The 21,643-nt window shown below is 47.1% G+C and overlaps 1 long non-coding RNA gene across 1 annotated transcript in view; it reads right to left on the reverse strand.

The window, feature by feature from the left end:
- Positions 1 to 963: 963 nt before the first annotated feature.
- Positions 964 to 21,643, reverse strand: part of LOC138674379 (uncharacterized) — a 30,552-nt gene continuing 9,872 nt past the window's right edge. Inside the window, exon 3 of the long non-coding RNA XR_011320608.1 lies at positions 964 to 1,149. This is a non-coding gene — a long non-coding RNA (uncharacterized lncRNA). The remainder of the gene's footprint in view (positions 1,150 to 21,643) is intronic.

Genomic DNA, 21,643 nt, shown 5'->3' on the forward strand with positions numbered 1-21,643 from the left:
TCAACTTTTCCCTTGATTCTAACAATGCACTTGTTAACCCACAAGAATTCCAGCATCCAACTTGCCGTGTTAACCGGTATGACTAAGAGTCTTTTTGGTTCTCTTCACCACCTCCTCTCTAGATGGTGAGTGTCATTATCTCAGTCATATTTTTCACACTAGCTGGCAATCTAAAAATCCTTTCAACTACATATTTTATCTAGAGAATATCATATTGTTGCTAAATATTCCATATTTATTGATCATTTCCCATAGAGATTTTTTGATGTCCTTATTTCTCAGACTGTAGATAATGGGGTTGATCAACGGGGTGAATACAGTATATAGAAGTGATAGGAGTTTACTAAAGTTTAAGGTCTCTTCTCCTTTAGGAAATAGATAAACACTTAATAGAGTAGAGTAGAAGATGGAGACTACAATGAGGTGGGAGCTACAGGTGGAGAAGGCTTTCTGTCTACTGATATTGGACTGGAACCGTACGATAGTGACAACTATATTAATATAAGATATTATAATCACTGTGAGAGGGATGAAGAGGATCGGAAAACACATTATGAAGACCTCCAACTCAATAGCGTAAGTGCTAGAGCAGGCTCTTTCTAGTAAAGGAACAAGATCACAGAAAAAGTGGTTAATAATATTCGGTCCACAAAACGTCAGCATCGATATTGTTATACAGTACATCAATGCAATAGAAAAACCCAGCACCCAACAGATGGCAGCCAACATCACACAGCGGTCACTTGTCATGGTAGACATGTAACGGAGGGGATTACAGATGGCCACATATCTGTCATAGGACATCACCGTGAGGAGGAAACATTCAAAAGCTTCTGCTGCACAGAAAAAATAAAACTGAGTGATACATGCATTAACAGTAATGGACGCCCCATTATTCAGTAGGATGTGAAACATGTTGGGAACAATATCTGTGGGCAACAAGATGTCACTGATGGACAGTTGTGAGATGAAGTAGTACATTGGAGTGTGGAGGTTCTTGCTGGTGGACACCAGGGTGATGATCAGGAGATTCCCACATATTGTTCCACCATAAATTACCAGGAGAAGACAGGACAAGAAAATAGTTGAACGTTGGTCATATTGATATCCTAATAGGAAAAATTCTGAATTCACAGTCAGATTGATCTCCTGAAAAAATAGTAAAAAAAAAATGTCATTAGCTATAATATCAGACAGGTCAAAACCAGAAATACTGTAATGGTGACAGCCTGAAACTATTGGTGGGCACAGCACATGCGGTATTAAGATAGTTATGTATAGAGGTATCCAAATTACACAAAGTGTTTTTATTGTGCTAGAATATCTAAACATAGATCCAGAGTAGTGATGAGCGAACGTGCTCGCCAATACTCGGTACTCGCCTGAGTATCACTATGCTTGGTGTACTCAGCGAGCAACGAGAATTTCTGAGATTATTCGGCAGGAGCTCGGGTCTCTGCCCTGCAATTATAGAACTATTTAGTGTGCCAATGACTATTCAGGGATTGTCTGCCATGTACTGTAATGCCGCAGCCATATTTGTTGTGGTATTACAACAAAGGGGAGCCAGGGGAGCAGGGCGCAAGCATATCCAGGATGGTTCTACAGCCTCAGGACACCGTTACCACCATTGGCCACCAATGATTGGCACTATTCTGACTATAAGTACGAAACAATATTTATATCTTACCAGACATGGAAAATATATCACATACAAAAAGCAACGCTTTCTTCTGCACAGGACTCTACCGGGCCTCCATTCAAAGCCTCTTAAGGTTACCTCTGACCTACTATCATTACCTGGTACATTTCATATTCTCCAAAGGTTACCATTTATTTACAGCCTACCACTATCTGCATGGATACTTATATACGGCTATTCCCTAACCCTGGCTCCCATTCCTTTTGAACCCAATTAAACCCCATGATAAAGACCCGGAAGGGTCGAAATGTTGCGTGTCTCTACTTTACTGGGTTTTGGACCAATTTTTGTAACTTGGCACTTTTATTTTTTCTTTGTCTAAAATAAAATTCCACAGATGGTTGCAAGTCATTCCACTGCTGAACAGTATTATTCAGAGCTTAGGCGGTGGTCTGTTGAGGTGTCTTGGGGTGATTCTGCTCTGAGATGCCTGTTTGAGAGAGGACTTTGTGATCATCTCAATGATGCCCTGGCCCTTCATACGCCACCCAGTTCCCTGGAGGAGGCCATGACCCAGGCCATTCATATTGACTGGAGGTTACGGGAGAGAATTATCCTGCATGAGATTCCTGTATTGCTTGACAAGTCTGAGGTGATGTAATTCAAGGAGACTATGGAAGTTGGTGCCACCAACTTCAAGGAGAAAGAGAGGAAGCGATGACGTGATGGGAAATAATGTTTATATTGTGGAGATCCGGGACTTTGGAAGAAGGTCTGCCCCTCTTTTCTATCGAGTAACAAGCTGCTGTGTCTGGATGATGGTCTTGGATGTCATCCAGACTCTCAAGTACCATTTTCATAATTTCAAAAAGTTTGTTAGAGGTGGAACTGTGTTATGGATGTAATTTTGCATCCACTTCAGCATTTGTGGACTGTGGATCTTCCATGAACTTCATTGACTCTAACCTGGTGTCCAAGTTAAAGTTAGGGACAGTTAGGCTAGAGACTCCTATCCATATCGCTCAAAATGTCCTTAAGTTTGTCTCTGAGGAGTTCCTCCTCAAGATGGGTTCTTTGCACCAGGAACGAATTTCATGTTATGCTATGAATAATATTCCTGCGGGACTGGTGTTGGGGTTCCCCTGGTTGCAGTGGCATAATCCTGTTATAAATTGGGGATCTTGTGATATTGTTAAATTGGGTCCTAACTGTTCCAATGTCTTTCTGCTGTTTTTGTGTCTGCCATTAGTCCAGAGGGTATTATTATTATTATTATTTATTGTTATAGCGCCATTTATTCCATGGCGCTTTACATGTGAGGAGGAGTATGCATAATAAAAACAAGTACAATAATCTTAAACAAGTCATAACTGGTACAGGAGGAGAGGACCCTGCCCGCGAGGGCTCACAATCTACAAGGGATGGGTGAGAATACAGTAGTGAGGATAGAGCTGGTCATGCAGCGGTTTGGTCATTCCGGAGTATCTAAAGGACTTTGGGGATGTGTTCTCCGAAAAAGAGGCTGCGGTCCTGCCACCCCATTGTCCTTATGATTGTACCATTAATCTTGTTCCGGGTTCTAAATTGCCCATAGACTGTTTGTACAATCTTTCAGGCCCGGAACGTACTGCTATGAAAAACTATATCTCTGAAAGTCTACGCAAAGGTCACACCCATCCCTCTGTCTCACCTATGGCCACGGGATTCTTTTTTGTCAAGAAAAAAGATGGTGGTTTATGCCCGTGCGTCAATTTCCGGGAACTAAATAAAATTATGGCTAAGTGGTTTTCCAAACTTGATCTCAGGTGAGCATATAACCTTATCCCCAATCAGGAAGGGGATGAGTGGAAAACGGCATTTCTCACCTCCGAGGGTCTGTTTGAACATTTGGTCATGCCCTTCAATCTCACGAACACGCCCGCGGTGTTTCAGAACTTCATGAATGATGTTCTTTTTGATTTTATTAGGCGCTTTATGGTTGTATACCTGGATGATATCCTTGTTTTCTCGCCTGACAAGGAATCCCACATTGGTCATTTATGTGCTGTTCTTCACAGGTTACAGGGAAATTCTGTGTTCGCTAAACCGGAGAAATGTTTGATTTGTGTCCAGGAACTTTCCTTTCTGAGGATCATCCTTTCTGCCAATGGGTTTTGGATAGATCCCGGAAAGGTACAGGCCATTGATGATTGGGTGCAACACAGAGACCTCAAGGGGTTGCAGCATTTTCTGGGTTTCACTAATTATTATCAAAAAATCATCAAGAGGTTTCTTAGGTGGTCAAGCCACTCACCGATCTCACTCACAAGGGGGCTGATCTCAAAGTTTGGTCACCCTTGGCAGTTGAAGCTTTTTTAACATTAAAGAAGTGTTTTATGTCTGCTCCTGTATTGGTTCAGCCCGATCCATCTGAATCGTTCATTGCAGAGGTGGACGCATCAGAGGTGAGAGTTGGGGTGGTGTTGTCTCAGGGACCCGTTACTTTGACCAATTTGAGACCATGTGCCTTTTTCTCCCAGAAGTTTTCGTCTGCAGAGAGGAACTATGACATTGGTAACCGGGAGTTATTGGCCATAAAATTGTCTTCTGAAGAATGAAGGCATTTTTTGGAGGGACAGTTCATCGGATACCGGTGATTACGGACCACAAGAACTTGTCTTATATTAAATCTACCAAAAGGTTATCTCCTAGACAGGCCAGGTGGTCGCTTTTTTTTCTTGTTTTAATTATTCAATCACTTTTCGGCCTGGTTCCAAGAATGTCAAGGCTGATGCCTTATCTCGCAGATTTGATCTGATATCACCCCCCGAACCTCCTTCCTCCATTCTTCAGCATGGGTTGGTGGTTTCCGGGGTATCCTCTGAATTGGAGCAGGAAATTCGAAAGGCTCTGTCTCTTGCTCCTCCCTCTTTGCCTGATAATAAGCTCTTTGTCCCGGTTCAGTACTGGTTTATGGTTCTCCGGGAATTCTACGATTCTGCTCTCAGTGGACACCCGAGGATCTCAGCCACCTGAAAAGCCATTGCTAGGCTGTTTTGGTGGCCTTCCATGACCTCTGATGTCACTGTGTTTGTGTCTGCTTGTGATACCTGTGCCGTGCTAAGAGCTCCCATAACCGGCCGGCTGGGGAATTGGTGTCATTGCCAATTCCAGATAGACCTTGGACTCATTTGTCCATAGATTTTATCATTGATCTCCCTCCTTCCAATGGCAAAACTGTAATCTGGCTAGTGCTTGACAGATTCAGTAAACAGGCACATTTTTTACCTCTAGCAGGATTGCCTAATGCTGAAGCACTATCTAAGTTGTTTGTTGAGCACATTGTATGGCTGTATGGCGTGCCTTTGAGTGTGGTATCTGATAGAGGGGTACAATTTGTGTCAAAATTTTGGAGGGAATTTTGTAAAAGTTGGGAATTTGTTTGTTTGCTTACCATCCTGAGACCTTCCTGAGACCAACTGTCAGACGGAGAGGACCAATCAGTCACTTGAACAGATTTTGAGGTGTCTTGCTATGTCTCAGCAGGATAATTGGTGTTCTTTGTTGCCTGTGGCTGAGTTTGCATTTAACAATCAGATTAACCAGTCCACTGTCACCTCTCCATTCTTCTGTGACTACGTTTTTCATCCCCATTTTGGCAAATTTTCTAGGCTGGATTCAGGATGTCCAGGGGCTGATACGGCAGTGCAATGATTGGATGAGGTGTGGAGGGAGGTCCAGAAGAACATTGGGGAGGCTCAGGGCAAACATAAACTTTTTGCGGATAAGCAACGGTCTGTAGGACCTATATTCCACATAGGAGAAGTGTGGTTGTCTATCAAAAACATTCTTTTAAAGGTTCCTTCTGCTAAGTTGGGTCCCTGATTTATTGGTCCTTACGAGATCATTGAGGTGGTCAATCCAGTTGTCTTTCGCTTACGCCTGCCTCTGTCGCTTCGGATTCCCAATGTGTTCCATAAATCACTTCTTAAGTAATTTGTACCATCCTCTACTGGGCTTCCATCCCCTCCACCTCCTGTGTCTGTGGATGGTCAGACCGAGTATGAAGTGGAACGGATTGTGGATTCTATCATGGTCCGTAGTTCACTTCAGTATATGGTTCTGAGGATCGATCTTGAGTCCCGATGCGATCTGTCCATGCTGATCGTTTGGCTCAGGTATTTCACGCATGTTATCCTGGGAAGCCAGGGGGTCCGGTGGCCCCCCTTAAGAGAAAGGTACTGTCATGATCCGTTCCAGGGTTTAATCCTGTTTGCCCTTTTTCCGGGTGGATCATTTCAAGGGTTAACTTTGCTCTGCCACATACTGGGTTAAGGTTTGCTATTTAGCTCCTATGCATTCTGCTGGCGGTGTCAGCTATAGTTCTGCCTTTGGCGTGTGAACCTGACTCTGGTAGCTCTTGATTTGTTCTGCTGTGATCCCTGACTTGCCCCCATGTCTGTTGACTCCCTCTGTCTGCCCTTTTCCCAGCGTTTCCCGGTTTGTTGGTTTGATTCTCTGGTTTCTGACTTGGCTTGTATTCAGACTCGCTTCTGCCTTCTGTCTTTGTCTTATCCGCTTATGACCGTTGCTGAACCTCCTGGCTTGACCCTGACCATGTGTACTGCTGATACTTTTTTTACTTCTGCTTCTGACTGTTTTTTGACTTGGCATATCTGACCACTCACTTGTCAATTGGTTGCGCCTGTGCAGTTGCTCTGTGGTGCTACTCTGTGTACACAGTCTCACTTCCCTCTCAAGCTCCATTTGGTGGAGGTTGCACTATGCTGCACTGCAGCAGCATGACAATGCCTAGCTGCAGTTATCCGTGGCAATTTTTTTTTCACAGCCTATACCTGCTAATTTTATTATAAAGCAATCTATATGGTTTTGTCCCAGGCACCATATGTGAGTGCACCAAAAAATGTGTCCTTTTTTGGTACTATCTAATATTTTGTAGTGGCTTACAACTGTGCTGCCCACAGTTCAAAACAGATACCAAGAGGAGTGAGGGTCCTGCTTGCAAGCTTACAATCTATGAGGAAAAAGGCGAGACAGGAGAGGTGGATGGTAACAATTGCTTTCGTTGTTCGGACCGGCCATAGTGTAAGGATCGAGTGTTTATGTAAAGATGCATGAACCAGTTAACAGCCTAAATATGTAACAGTACAGACACAGAGGGCTAATACTGCATAAAGTGTATGAGAACATGATGTGATGAACCTGATTATGGTTTAACTTATATGAATGGGACACACAGGGATAGTTAGGTTAATGCGTTGAGGCGGTAGGCCAGTCTAAACAAATGCGGTTTTAGGGCATGCTTAAAACTTTGGGGATTGGGGATTAATCATATTATCCTGGGTAGTGCATTCCAAAGAATTGGTGATACACGTGAAAATTCTTGCAGACGGGAGTGGGAGGTTCTGATTATTGAGGATGCTAGCCTGAGGTCATTAGCAGAACGGAGAACAACATTTGTGGACACAATTTTGCTGCCCCAGAAATCTGTAGCTGGCCCAAAAATATTTAGCTACAGTTCTTATATTTATCACTGTGAGTTGTACGCCACACGCATCGCATATACGCCATGCTCCAAATTATTATGCAAATGACATTTTTCACGGATTTTCCTAAATGGTCGGTGCAAATGACAGTCAGTCTAATAAAAGTCATCACCCGTTAGATTATACATCGAATTTTATTGAAGAAACCTCCCAATGATAACAGTATAATCTCCAAAATGAATAAAAGCTCACAATGCACTGTTCCAAATTATTAGGCCCAGTAGAATTTCTAAACATTTGATATGTTTTAAAGAACTGAAAATGCTCATTTGTGGAATTTGCAGCATTAGGAGGTCACATTCACTGAACAAAAAAGCTATTTAACTCCAAAACAACCTAACTGGCCAAGTTACATGTTATCATAGGACCCTTCTTTGATATCACCTTCACAATTCTTGGATCCATTGATCTTGTGAGTTTTTGGAGAGTTTCTGCTTGTATTTCTTTGCATGAAGTCAGAATAACCTCCCAGAGCCGCTGTTTTGAGGTGAACTGCCTCCAACCCTCATAGATCTTTTGCTTGATGATACTCCAAAGGTTCTCTATAGGGTTGAGGTCAGGTGAAGATGGTGGCCACACCATGAGTTTATCTCCTTTTATGCCCATAGCAGCCAATGACTCAGAAGTATTCTATGCAGCTTGAGATGGTGCATTGTCAGCATGAAGATGATTTTGCTCCTGAAGGCACGTTTCTGCTTTTTATAACATGGAAGAAAGTTGTCAGTCAGAAACTCTATATACTCGAGTATAAGCCAAGATTTTCAGCCCATTTTTGGGGGCTGAAAGTCCCCCTCTCGGCTTATACTCGAGTCATACCCAGGGGTCGGCAGGGGAGGATTAGCGGGAGCGGGGAATGTCTAATTATACTCACCTTCTCCTGGCGCGGTCCCTGCAGGTCCCTGGCTCCTTGGCACCCCAGCTTCTTCCTGTACTGAGTGGACAATTGTACCTACAATAGGGGTGGAGCGGCATATTCATTACTGTAATGAGTGGTAACGGTGACCGCTCAGTACAGGAGGAAGCTGCGTCGCCGGGGAACCAGGGACTGCACAGCGCCAGTTGCAGGTGAATATAACGGGGAGGGGAGTGCAGCGCGATAGTCACCTCTTCCCATTCCAGGCACCGCTCCATCTTCAGCGTCTTCTGCAGTGACACTCAGGTCAGAGGGTGCGATGACGTGGTTAGTGCGCGCCCTCTGCCTGAATGTCAGTGCAGAAGATGCTGAAGATGGAGCGGCGCCGGAACGAGGAGCAGGTGAATATTGAAAGTGCCGGGGGCCTGAGCGACGGAGATGTGAGTATGTGATTTTCTTTTTTTATCGCAGCAACAGCAAATGGGGCAATTGTCTGTATGGAGCATCTTATAGGGCCGTAACCTTTGTGCAGCACTATATGGGGCAAGTGTCTGTATGGGGCCATAATCAACGTTTGTGCAGCACTATATGGGGCAAATATCTTTATGGAGCATCTTATGGGGCCATGATTAACATTTGTGGAGCATTATATGGGGCAAGTATCTGTATGGAGCATCTTATGGGGCCATAATCAAGGTTTGTGCAGCACTATATGGGGCACATATCTTTTTGGAGCATCTTATGGGGCCATTATTAACCTTTATGCAGGATTATATGGGGCATATTTTAATATGGAGCATCTTATGGGGCCATCATAAACTTTATGGAGCATTATATGGGGCTCCTGATTCAATATGGATATTCAAAAACACTTAACCTACTGATGTCTCAATTAATTTTACTTTTATCGGTGTTTATTTTTACTTTTGACATTTACCGGTAGCTGCTGCATTTCCCACCCTAGGCTTATACTAGAGTCACTAAGTTTTCCCAGTTTTTTGTGGCAAAATTAGGGGGGTCGGCTTATACTCGGGTCGGCTTATACTCGAGTATATACGGTACTTTGTAGAGGTCATTTTCACACCTTCAGGAACCTTAAAGGGCCCTACCAGCTGTTTTCCCATGATTCCGGCCCAAAACATGACTCCTTCACTTCCTTGCTAATGTCGCAGCCTTGTGGGGACATGGTGGCCATCCACCAACCATCATCCACTACTCCATCCATCTGGATCATCCAGGGTTGTTCGACACTCATCAGTAAACAAGACTGTTTGGAAATTAGTCTTCATGTAAGTCTGGGCCCACTGCAACTGATTCTGCTTGTGAACACTATTTAGTGGAGGCCAAATAGTTTGTTTATATACCACAGCAAGCCTTTGAAGGCTTCTACACCTTGAGGTTCGGGGGACTCCAGAGGCACCAGCAGCTTCAAATATCTGTTTGCTGCTTTGAAATAGTATTTTGGCAGCTGCTCTCTTAATCCAATGAATTTGTCTGGCAGAAACCTTCCTCATTATGCCTTTATCCAGATGAACTCTGTATGTGCTCTGTTTCAGTCACAAATCTCTTCACAGTATGATGATCACTCTTAAGTTTTCATGAAATAGCTAATGTTTCATACCTTGTCCAAGGTATTGCACTATTTAACACTTTTCAGCTGCAGAGACATCCTTTTTAGTTCCCATATTGCTTGAAACCTGTGGCCTGCTTAAAAATGTGGAATAACATTTTTAAGTAGTTTTAATTTAATTAGAATCACTTGGAAACCTACTTATCACATGTTCTTAAGATTGATTTCAGTGATCCATTGAGCCCTGAGACACAATACCATCCATGAGTTTATTTGAAAAACAAAACAATTAAATCTTTATGACATTTAAACCCAATTTGCATGATAATTTGGATAATGGTATAATTGCGATAAATATCTTACAATTTTACCACTCCATTTTTTTTAGTGTCATCATAACTACAAGTTTGGCGTGCCCAAACAAATCAAGGCCACATTTTGATCAGTCTGTTATCTCAGGCTAACGCCTGGTGTATCTGTGATGTAAAAATCTTTACTTCGCAGGCATACATTGCATAGTTCTGTCTGCTAGCCTTGTTCTACTTAGAATTTATTGTTTTCCAAAATTACCAAAAAACATTTAAAAAAATGTATACAGTCTGTTATCTCCATCAGAGGCCTGGTGTATCTGTGGTGGAAAAATCTTGGGTTCGCAAGCATACGTTGCATAGGTCTGTCTGCTAACCTTGTTCTACTCAGTATTTTTTATTTTCAAAAAATTATCAAAAAACATACCCAAACATTTATACAGTCTGTTATCTCTGTCAGACGCCTGGTGTATGTGTGGTGGAAAAATCTTTGCTTTGCAGGCATACTGATCACATATCATTTTTGCCCAAATAAATCCATTTGTATTGAGCTTTTCAAACATTTCAGTAATCCATTTAAAATGGGCAAGGCAAGGGGCAAGGGATGGGGAAGAGGGCGTGATGCTGATATTGCATGCAGAGGATGAGGCCGTGGCCAAGCAGAAAGTGGGCTACAACAAAGACCCATATCTTCGCACTCGACCTTCCTGTCTCAGTTTCTAGGGGACCGCAGCACACCACTATTGAAGCCAGAGCAGTGTGACACAGTTGTTGGTTGGTTAGAAGATAATGCTTCCAGTCACTTAGCCACCACCACCACCATGTTTTCCACATGGTCAAGTCTGAGTAGCTGTGAGTGTGGACCGGATATTACTCACCCTGATCCTCCTTCCTCCCACCATGCCAAGTGCCCTGAGACAACTGATCCCACACTTGGACACTCCGAGGAGCTGTTCAGTTTTCCCTTTAAAGATTCTGGACTCTCGGCCGGTCAACTTGACATGGGGCCAGATGAGATCTAATGTAACAATGCCCAAAGATTTGAACAGCCACAGTCACATGAAGGCGATGGTGGGAAAGTGTCCCAAGAGTTGGATGATGATGAGACACAATTGCCAGAAAGTCAGGAGGAGGAGCAGGGTGCGGATGTGGATGATGAGGTGGTGGATGACATAGTGACTGACCCAACCTGGCAGGAGGACCTGCAGAGTGAGAATGGCAGCACACATGGGGAAGGACGCATATCACCCAAAAGGCAGAAGAAGTGTGGTGGCCACAGACAGAAGGTGTGCTTCCATTCCCCGTAACACCAACATGACAGAAGATGCCATTCCAACTGTTAGACCTTCCCGAGTCTGGTTATTTTTTAAAGTCTCTGCCGATAACGCCAAACAGGCCATTTGCAGTACCTGCAATGCCCGCATCAGCAGGGGTAGCAAAACTACCAGCCTGACAACCACCAGCATGATCAGGCACATGGCAGCAAAGCACCTGACTTTGTGGGCCAAATTCCAGGCTCCAGGAACACTTTCTGCAGGTGACACCACTGCTTCTTCCACTGTTTTGCGTAGAAGCCAATTACCAGTTCACTGTGCCTGTGAAGATGCTTCGGCACATGAACCTGTTGTTTCCCACAGTCAACCAGCGCCATCATCTAGCCCGTCCATGTCCTTGTCACAGCACAGCCTTCAGTTGTCTGTACTCCAGTCATTGGAATGCAAGGTTAAATACCCAGCCAATGACCCAAAGGCCAGAGTACTAAGTTCTCAAATTTCTCATCTGCTTGTGCTCAAAATGTTGCCTTTTAGGCTTGTTGAGATGGAAGCTTTCTGCCGCCTTATGGCGGCGGCTGTCCCCAAGTACTCGGTCCTCAGTCACCACTGTTTCTCCCAGTGTGCCGTACCAGCATTATGCCAGCATGTGTCCCACAACATTACCTATGTCCTCAACAATTTTGATAATGGGAAAGTCCACGTAACCACGGACACGTGAACAAGTGCTTGTGGGCAGGGACGGTACATCTCACTGATGGCACACTGGGCTAACATACTGGAAGCCAGGACCCAGTTGGACCTTGTGTCACGATTTGGTATAGAATATCACATAAGTAGTAGTTTCTCTGCCTGTTAGCACCATAGCTGAGGGATTTTTGGCACTTTTGACCATGGTTCCAAAAACACATGGCAGACCCTGGGCTCAAACCCCCCCCCTTCCCATTACTTCAGAGTTTAGCTTTCCTTCTCAGAGAGTGTGGGGGTTTTAGGAGAGCCAAGGTATTTACGACCGGCATTTCCTGCCGTGTAAGCTCTTGTCCAGCTATAAGTGAACTAGAGACTTCTAGGATTCATGAAAGTTCTTTGTTTTGGTTTTGTAAGATATTGTGCCAACCGTTTAAGGTACGAACGCAAAAATATATATTCTTAATCTCACTCGGTGGACCTACCCATCCCTCGAAACCCGGGCTTCTAACTCCATCTGGTAAAGAAGTAGGGTTTTCTCTGTAAATATGTATCCCAGACAGGACATATTTGATCTCATTAGAATGCCCACGTGAATCAGGGATGAATGCTGGGTTTGTTATGACTATGACATGTGTTGTAGCGAAGTTATAGAAATTAGATATAGATTAGGGTAAGATTAGTTAACTGAAGAGGTAGGAGGAACGAGGTGATCCAACCCCTTTCTGGGATGTTACAGGCTTAGCTATAACTGTCTGCCCACATCCCCAGCTCTTTCTTCTTGTCTGTTTTTCCTGGAAGAGCTGAGCACGTCCCATGAACTGGGACGTATGGAAAACTGCACTAGCCTGGGTGCCTGCCATGCTTTGAACATGTGAGTGTTATCTTTTCTCCTTTATTCCCTTTATGTTATAATTACCGTGTACATATTTGCAATTGTCTCATTTGTAACATCTTTGTAAAATATTTTGATAAAGCACTGCCTAAATTTGTGGGGTATATTATTTCATGCCAGTTCTTTCTCCATGCTCTAAAAACGTACCCTAAGTCTTCTGAAGGGAATTACGCTACTGTGTTGGGTTAGCTTCGGACCCGTTTATTCGAAGCTGGTGGTGGCGATACCGTGTGCAGGCTTTTGGGGTGCTGCTGTAGCGACTGCGGCATTGATAATTATTGTTCCTGCCTAAGTGGGAGTAGTTAATCGCGTCGCTGCAGCGTGCCCAATAGCCAGTACATAGCAGGCAGCCTGTCTGGTGACTAATTACCCAGGGTGCAGTACCTAATCTGACCTGAGAGTAAGGGGGGCACCAGAGAGCAGCAAGTGTTAAGTGGAACTGTAAGCGGGATATACATAAATCCCTGCAGTTCGTGGTATATTGAAAGCAGTGGGATACCTAAAATAAGCCCCTGCTGTAAACTAAGAGGTCAATAGCCTTGTGTGTGTTGTTTCATCACATCGTGGAGTGGAGGGATAACTAAGATAAGCCCCCCTGCACATGTGATAGCCGTCTGTTGGCCTAAAGTCACCTCGATCCGTGACGTAGGGGTGATGGTCACGGTGTGAATCGTGACAAATTGGTGACAGCGGTCAGGGGATTCCTGACAAATTGGTGGCAAGGCGGTGGAATATCTTAAAGCATTAGTGATTTGGTTTGAGTAATCATTCCTCTCACTAAAAACTTGCAGATAGTTCTTGTGAGGACTCTGCACAAATAAGTTTGGAGAACGAACTCAGTGTTTTATTAGTCTTGAGACAATTGCGTACTGGTAATTATCCCCTCCCTTCCTCTTCGTTTTTCTATCCTATCTTTTATATGGCAACCATGGCTGCGAAAGGGGAAGCCTGGTACAACCAGCAGAAGAAGGTCTTTCTTGCTGGGATATGCACATGCCATGGCCTGAACCCCCAGGGTAAGACCAAGACTCAAATGGTCACTGAACTGGTGCAATTTGAAGCAGATCAAGCCAGGCCACAGAGCCCAGAGGCCGCAGAAGCCAGCACAAGCGAACATGGTGCTGCAGCAGAGGTCCAACCACTGAATACGGGCCCTACTGGCAACCAGGAGGGCGCAGACCTCCTCCTGCAGCTGGCTCTGCAGCAAGGCTCCGCAGATGACCTAGAGAGACGTCTGCAGCTGATCCAGCAATACCAGGAGCGAGCTGAGAGGGAGGCCCGAGCCGAGCGGCAAGCGGAGCGGGAGTACCAGCTGCAGTTAGCCCAACTGCAAATGCAGGGGACGTCCCAGACCAACCGTGAGCCCAGCAGCGCTCAGATACCTAAGCCCCGGCCCAATCACTTTCCTGTTATGGAGAAGGACGGAGACTTGGACACTTTTCTGCGGGCCTTTGAGAAAGCCTGCAGACAGTACCGGCTGCCTACAGATGAATGGGCACGATACCTGACACCAGGGCTGAGAGGCAAAGCTCTGGAGGCGTTTGCTGCCCTCCCTCAAGAATGGATGGACAAATGTCTTTTTTCGGCCTTACTAACTATGTTACTATGTAAGAACAAGATGGTGACTATGAGGCCATCAAGCCGGCTCTGATAGCCAAGTACCAGCTTACACCCGAGGTGTACCGTAGAAAGTTCCGGACCCTCCAACGTGGCCCACACGACAGTTACAGTGATGTGGTGCATGGACTGGGGACCCACTTTGACCAGTGGACCCAAGGACAGTCAGTGACCACCTTTCCACAGCTGCGAGACCTGATGATCAAAGACCAGTTCTTTCATCTTTGCCCAGCTGAGGTGCGACAGTTCGTGATGGACAGAGAACCCAAAGACGTGACGAAAGCAGCACAGATTGCCGATGCCTACGAGGCCAACCGTAGATCGGAAGTGCGGAAGCCAGTCACCACCAGCTGGAGAGGGGGTAAGCCTGCACCCAACGCCAGTATCCCTGCCAGCCAACACACCAGAGGTCCTGGCCCCGTGGCCAACAGCACCAGACCTACCACCGAACCTCGCAAGTGTTACACCTGCAATCAGACTGGTCATCTCAGTTCCTCCTGCCCAACCAAGCAGAAGAACCCCCCAGCCTAAGGCCCCAGGGCCTAATGCAACAGTTCATTTGGTGGGTGGTGTGGTTGGGAGGGTGTGTGACAACGTACAGCACGTCACTGTGGGAGGCCATGTTGCTACAGGCCTCAAAGACACCGGGGCTGAACGAACCCTCATCCGACCCGAACTGGCGGCCCCTGAAGAAATCATTCCGGGGAAAACCCTAACTGTCACTGGGATTGGGGGCATCAGCTGTCCCTTACCGATGGCCCGGGTTTTTATTGATTGGGGTGCCGGGAGCGGGGTGAAAGAAGTGGGGCTGTCTGATAATTTGCCCACTGATGTTTTGTTGAAGACTGATTTGGGAAGGTTGGTTGCACACTACGTCCCTGACACCCCTCCCCAATCTACTAATAAGGGTAACGTTAACCCTGATGATGATGATGATGATGATGATGATGATGATGGGAAATCGCATGTGTTACCTGACCATGCTTTATCTTGTAATGATGCATCTAATAACCATTTTTTTCCTAGGATTGATGGTGAAAATGTTGTACCTGTGCCAGCTGAACCTGATAATGATTTCTCTGTGAAGGTTAATGTGTCCATAGGTACAGGCGTGCCCAGCCACGTCGCTCTGCGGAGTGAGACGGCTGAGGAACCCCTAACAGGGGCAAGTGTCGGTGCTACAGGAAATGGGGAGATGCATGGGAACCGTGAGGAAGGTGACGCCATGATAGTGACAAGTGCCACTGAGGAAGGTAACTGGCCCATAAGTAGCACTGCCCCTGGAGTGTTGGGGGTGGATGGGGAGGTCGAGCCCATAGCAGTGCCGGCTGATGGGACTGTAGAGACCCCCGGGGAGACAGCCTACGTAGCTGCTGTCACCCGCAGTCAGAGTGCCAGGAACGCAGATAACTGTCTGCCTTCCGGACCCTCCTCAGTCCTCACTGTGACTGAACCAGAGGTGGACCCAGAGCAGGTCCAAGAGGGTTCCCGTGGGGAATGGACCCTGACATCGCTTTTGGCTTCCCCTAGCCAGGAGTTTCAGGCCGCTCTGCACATAGATGCGAGCCTAGAGAGGTTGAGACAACTTGCCGGGACGCTCTTCTCCGAGACTGATAAGGAGAAGGTGTCCTGGGAACGAGGAAGGTTGTACCGGGAGACAGTACCCGGAGAATCACAAAAGGAGTGGTTGAGGGAAAGACAGCTGGTCGTCCCACAGCAATTCCGGGGTGAGTTGTTGCGGATTGCCCATGAGATCCCGCTAGCTGGACACTTGGGGATCAGCAAAACTAAGGCCGGCTGTCTCAACACTTCTATTGGCCTAAGATGGGGACAGATGTGTCAAACTACTGCCGCTCCTGTGTCACCTGTCAAAGGGTGGGGAAGGCGGGGCCTGCTATTAAGGCTCCCCTGATCCCTTTGCCAGTGATAGAGGAGCCTTTCCAGAGGATCGCGGTGGACATTGTGGGCCCGCTGGCCGTCCCCAGCAGCTCTGGAAAGCAATACATCCTTACTGTGGTAGACTATGCTACCCGGTACCCAGAGGCAGTAGCTCTGTCGTCAACTAGGGCAGATAAGGTGGTGGATGCCCTGTTGGCCATCTTTTCACGTGTAGGATTTCCCAGGGAAATGCTTACTGATCAAGGGACCCAATTTATGTCTCGCCTAATGGAGGCTCTCTGTAAGAGAATGCAGGTGAAGCACCTGGTATCGAGTGCGTATCATCCACAGACCAATGGCTTGTGTGAACGCTTCAATGGTACCCTCAAACAGATGCTACGCATGCTGGTTGAGACTCAAGGGCGCGACTGGGAGCGGTACCTTCCACACCTGCTGTTCGCTTACCGAGAGGTTCCGCAGGCCTCGACGGGGTTCTCCCCCTTCGAGCTCCTGTACGGCAGGTGAGTCCGGGGACCCCTTGGGTTGGTAAGAGAATCCTGGGAAGAGGAGTCAAACCCTTCTGAAGTGTCCATAGTGGAGTATGTCATGCGCTTCCGTGACAAGATGCAGACCTTGACGCAGTTGGTGCATGACAACATGACGCAGGCTCAGGCTGACCAGAAGCACTGGTACGACCAGAACGCCCGGGAGCGGACCTACCACGTGGGTCAAAAGGTGTGGGTGCTGGTTCCCGTATCAACGGATAAGCTTCAGGCAGCCTGGGAGGGCCCGTACGTCGTCCACCAACAGCTCAACCCGGTCACTTACGTGGTCACGCTTGACCACGCTCGGGGTAGGCGAAAGGCCTTTCACATCAACATGATGAACCTTTCGTCCTACCGGTCTGCAGCTTGCCCGAAGATGGTGAGGAAGACACCCTCCTGGACATGCTGGCCCAAGCCAAGGCCAATGGGTCCATCGAGGACGTGGAGGTAAGCGCCTCGTTAACTGAACCCCAGCGGTTGCAGTTGCAAACCACACTGGAACCCTTCCGGTCGTGTTCTCCAACCGACCTGGGAGGACTGAGTTAGCAGTCCACGAGGTGGACACCGGGAATCACGCCCCACTACGGTGAACACCCTATCGAATCTCTGACCAGGTGCAGCAGATTATGCGCCAAGAGATCGATGAGATGTTACAGCTGGGGGTGATTCGATGGTCAAAGAGCGCATGGGCATCACCTGTAGTTCTCGTGCCAAAGAAGGACCAGACCACCCGGTTCTGCGTGGACTACAGGGGGCTCAACGCCATTACAGCCTCCGATGCACACCCCATGCCGCGCATCGAGGAGCTGCTTGAGAAGTTAGCTGGCGCAAATTACCTAACAATAAAGGATCTGAGTCGAGGATACTGGCAGATTCCCCTGTGCCCTGAGGCACAGGAGAAGTCTGCCTTTATCACACCCTTTGGACTGTACGAGTCCACGGTCATGCCCTTCGGCATGAAGAATGCCCCTGCCACTTTCCAGCGGATGGTCAAACTCCTGCTTCAGGGACTGGAGAAGTATGCCGTGGCGCACTTGGATGACATTGCCATCCTCAGCCCCTCCTGGATGGAACACCTGCAGCATCTCGAGGAGGTGCTCAGGCGAATTCACCAAGCAGGACTGACTATCAAGCCGGGAAAGTGCCACATGGGCATGAGGGAGGTTCACTACCTGGGGCACCGGGTAGGCGGGAACACCCTGAAGCCAGAGCCGGAGAAAGTGGGCGCGATCGTGAACTGGCCCACTCCCGTGACCAAGAAACAGGTGATGTCCTTCCTGGGCACTGCAGGGTACTATAGGCGCTTCGTACAGCACTATAGTAGCCTAGCAAAACCTTTGACGGACCTCACCAGGAAGAAGCTACCCCACATTTGCAACTGGACAGATGGCTGTGAGGGGGCCTTCCAGGCGTTGAAAACCGCACTGTGCAACACCCCTGTGTTGAAAGCAGTCGGCAGCAGTCGACCGTTCTTGGTGCAAACCGACGCCAGCGAGTTTGGCCTTGGTGCTGTACTCAGCCAGGTTGACTCGGAGGACCAAGAGCACCCCGTGTTATACCTGAGCCAGAAACTTTTGCCGAGGGAAGTGGCCTACTCCACCATCGAGAAGGAGTGCCTGGCCATAGTCTGGGCCCTGCAGCGCTTGCAGCCCTACTTGTACGGTCGCACCTTCACTGTGGTGACCGACCACGACCCTCTACGCTGGCTAAACACCATGTGTGGAACCAATGGCAGGTTGCTACGCTGGAGCCTTGCCCTTCAGCAGTTTGACTTCACCATTGAACACAAAAGGGGCAGGGAGCATGGGAATGCAGATGGACTGTCCCACCAGGGTGAACCTACTGAGGTGCTCATGGAGGCATACCATGGGGTTCTACCTCCCTAGCGCACACCAAAAGGGGGAGGTGTCACGATATGGTATGGAATATCACGTAAGTAGTAGTTTCTCTGCCTGTTAGCACCATAGCTGAGGGATTTTTGGCACTTCTGACCATGGTTCCAAAAACACATGGCAGACCCTGGGCTCAAAACCCCCCTTTCCATTACTTCAGGGTATAGCTTTCCTTCTCAGAGAGTGTGGGGATTTTAGGAGAGCCAAGGTATTTACGACCGGCATTTCCTGCCGGGTAAGCTCTTGTCCAGCTATAAGTTAACTAGAGACTTCTAGGATTCATGAAAGTTCTTTGTTTTGTTTTTTTAAGATATTATGCCAACCGTTTACGGTACGAATGCAAAAATATATATTCTTAATCTCACTCAGTGGACCTACCCATCCCTCGAAACCCGGGCTTCTAACTCCATCTGGTAAAGAAGTAGGGTTTTCTCTGTAAATATGTATCCCAGACAGGACATATTTGATCTTATTAGAATGCCCACGTGAATCCGAGATGAATGCTGGGTTTGTTATGACTATGACATGTGTTGTAGCGAAGTTATAGAAATTAGATATAGATTAGGGTAAGATTAGTTAACTGAAGAGGTAGGAGGGACGAGGTGATCCAACCCCTTTCTGGGATGTTACAGGCTTAGCTATAACTGTCTGCCCACATCCCCAGCTCTTTCTTCTTGTCTGTTTTTCCTGGAAGAGCTGAGCACGTCCCATGAACTGGGACGTATGGAAAACTGCACTAGCCTGGGTGCCTGCCATGCTTTGAACATGTGAGTGTTATCTTTTCTCCTTTATTCCCTTAATGTTATAATTACCGTGTACATATTTGCAATTGTCTCATTTGTAACATCTTTGTAAAATATTTTGATAAAACACTGCCTAAATTTGTGGGGTATATTATTTCATGCCAGTTCTTTCTCCATGCTCTAAAAACGTACCCTAAGTCTTCTGAAGGGAATTACGCTACTGTGTTGGGTTAGCTTCGGACCCGTTTAATCGAAGCTGGTGGCGGCGATACCGTGTGCAGGCTTTTGGGGTGCTGCTGTAGCGACTGCGGCGTTGATAATTATTGTTCCTGCCTAAGTGGAAGTTGTTAATCGCGTCGCTGCAGCGTGCCCAATAGCCAGTACATAGCAGGCAGCCTGTCTGGTGACTAATTACCCAGGGTGCAGTACCTAATCTGACCTGAGAGTAAGGGGGCGCCAGAGAGCTGCAAGTGTTAAGTGGAACTGTAAGCGGGATATACATAAATCCCTGCAGTTCGTGGTATATTGAAAGCAGTGGGATACCTAAAATAAGCCCCTGCTGTAAACTAAGAGGTCAATAGCCTTGTGTGTGTTGTTTCACCACATCATGGAGTGGAGGGATAACTAAGATAAGCCCCCCTGCACATGTGATAGCTGTCTGTTGGCCTAAAGTCACCTCGATCCGTGACGTAGGGGTGACGGTCACGGTGTGAATCGTGACAAATTGGTGACAGCGGTCAGGGGATTCCTGACACCTTGGGATGGAACACATCCTCCCCATGCCCAGGATTGGGGCCATACGTCAATCAGGGCTGCCCCCACAGTCTACTCCTCCTGCTCCTCCTCTTCTGCCTCCTCCTCCTCTGCAGCCTCCATCTCTGAAATGAGCACATAAGTCAAAACCTGGAAGCACTGCAGCACTGCCTCAGCCAACACCAACAGGCTGTACTGAAGCTAATCTGCTTAGGTGACAAAACGCACAATGCTGAAGAGTTGTGGACAGCTCTGAAAGAGCAGTCAGATCTGTGGCTGACAACGCTTAACCTACATCCAGGCATGGTCATGTGTGACAATGACCGGAAACTGGTGGTGGCTCTGAAGCGAGGCAAGCTCACACACGCGTCATGCCTGACCCTTGTGAATTAACAATGTACGTCATGGTTCATAATGCAGTCAAATATCATGCTTAAGCCACCATAGTAGGTCACTTAGGCTACGTTCACATTGGCGTTCCGCCAATGTGCGTCGCTGTTGCGCCGGCGATGCAGCGGCGACGCAGCGGCGACGCGCCCCTATGTTTAACATAGGGGACGCGTGCGTTTTTAGGGTGGCGTTTTTCGACACTTGCGTCGTTTCTGACGCTAGCGTCGGACGCAAGAAAATGCAACAAGTTGCATTTTCTGTGCGTCCGATTTTGGTCAAAAAACGACGCACGCGTCGCAAAACGTTTTTTCGTGCGTCGCGCGTTGCGTCGCCGACGCAGGGCGGCACAACGCTAGTGTGAACGTAGCCTTATCTGGTCATTTCTGATCATTTGTCCAAGTCTTTTATATGGTGTCCCTATGAACCATGACGTACATTGTGTGACACCGTGACACCAGGTTGCCCTATTTTTGATTGGACATTGAGCCCAGAGGTACTGGGATGATGTGTCCTATCTAATCTATGTGTCTGCAAGAGTTTGATATAATTTCTCTATTTAATTAGGACACTGATAGGACATAAGGATTTTGTTGGTGTGACATATTTATGCTGATTCACTCTATATGTGGATATGTGACGTATATACTGACCCTATCCTTAGTAAGTCATGGTCACTGTGATAATAATGCAGTTGGTCTCTATCTAGTTAATTCAGATAGACCAATCACAAGCCGCTACGTCTTTGAAAGTCATTAACGCGCTCATTTTTAAAAATGAGCGCGTTAATAGCTTGCGGTGACGTTGCGGCTTGTGATTGGTCGCGTGGCGGTCACATGGGCGGCCCGCGACCAATCAGAAGCCGGGACGTGATTCTCAGGTCCTAAAAGCGCTGATTTTGAACAAAGAAGCCTGCCGGTTACCCGCGCTGAGTCCAGGGGCCGCCGGAGAGGTAAATATATCAATATTTTTTATTTTAATTCTTTATTTTACACATCCCTATGGATCCCAGGGCCTGAAGGAGAGTTTCCTCTCCTTCAGACCCTGGGAACCATG

This window comes from Ranitomeya imitator, chromosome 4, assembly GCF_032444005.1.
Source record: "Ranitomeya imitator isolate aRanImi1 chromosome 4, aRanImi1.pri, whole genome shotgun sequence".
In the NCBI taxonomy this organism is placed as follows: domain Eukaryota; kingdom Metazoa; phylum Chordata; class Amphibia; order Anura; family Dendrobatidae; genus Ranitomeya; species Ranitomeya imitator.